The sequence below is a fragment of the Nicotiana sylvestris genome, chromosome 2, assembly GCF_000393655.2.
Source record: "Nicotiana sylvestris chromosome 2, ASM39365v2, whole genome shotgun sequence".
Classification (NCBI taxonomy): domain Eukaryota; kingdom Viridiplantae; phylum Streptophyta; class Magnoliopsida; order Solanales; family Solanaceae; genus Nicotiana; species Nicotiana sylvestris.
In genome coordinates, this window is record NC_091058.1 from 203,085,182 (window position 1) to 203,086,655 (window position 1,474).

The window sequence follows — 1,474 nt, forward strand, 5'->3', positions numbered from 1 at the left end:
ATCGGAGTTAGCAAGGTGGCTGCCTGGTGTTCGTAGCCTTGCTCTTCTCCCTCTCATCTTTCTTGGATTGTTTTTAGTATATTTTCAGACTCTTCGTTGTATTCAAACCTTAGTAGATTATCATGACTTGTGACACCCCGATGTCGGGCTTGTGTATTATTCCGCACTAGTTATTTAGATTTATATTATGAGTTTTCTTGTTAATTAATGGCTCAAAAATGACTTTTATAGAAAAATGGTTTGATTTGGGAATTGTGTCAGCTAGCCTAGTTTCACGATAGGCGCCATCACGACCGGATTGGTTTATGGTCGTGACAAGTTGGTATCAGAGCCTATGTTACATAGGTCTAACGAGTCATGAGCTGGTTTAGTATAGTCTCGCAGATCGGTACGGAGGCGTCTATACTTATACTCGAAGGCTGCAGAACCATTAGAAAATCCCACATTCTTGAATTCTTATCGTGCATCCTTGATTCAGCTTGAAATATAACTCTTTGAATTCATTCCACGCATTCGTATGCGCGCATGAGCGCTCGGTATCAGTTGTACATTGACGGCTTATGATTCCCTGATCGAAGGGCGAGATGTGACTTTTGTGTGTTGATGTTGGGCCAATCTGGAGGACTTGAGGCCGGGTTTTGCCTATAGCTTGAGCACTGAGGCATTGATTGTGTGAGCATGTGCTTCTGGATTATATGCTCGGTAGTGTCCCTATTAGTGGAAGTGATGACTGAATAGCTATGTGATGAGTATGATGTGACTGGGAGATGTGTTCATATGATTTGAATGTGACGAGAAGGGTCTGTTTGAGAATAGAAAGGACTATTTGGTGCTTGATTTTCACCTTGATTAGATGTATAGCCCCGAGTTATGGGCGTGTGAAGGATCTTTTCATGTTGTCTAGTTGGGGAGTTGAGTAGATTTCATGTTATGATATGAGTTCAGACGCAAGAAGATTTAGTGATTGCATGATGTCTATGGTGATGGAAGGGTATGAAGAGATGTTAGTTTGAGGCAAAGCAGGTGGATCTTTTCATTTAGTGATTGCATGAGTGTTTTGACATTTGTGTGATACTTATATTGTTTGTTGGGAGACTTCCTTTACCAGTGAATTATATATGCTGCAGATTGAGTTTGGATCGCGTATAAGAGCGGGCTTGACTATTACGAGGGTGAATGCGAGAGTTGCAGACGATTTGAAGTACTAGCTGGTTTGTGTTACGCGAGCTTATGAAGGATTTAGTTTAATCTCACTATGGCAGGGCAGTAATAGAGTATGAGTATCATGATTTATAGTGTGTTTTGATCTATGGGTTTGAGCTAAGTGGGGGAGTGTGCTATTGATAAGTTGATTGAATGGCTAAATGTCGTACCAGTTTCAGTTTGAGGTATACTGGTGAATCAGTTGTGGCGTACAGGGTTAAGACCGAGGATGACTCGAGTAAAGGAAATTTTGGATAGGGATTGTGTTATG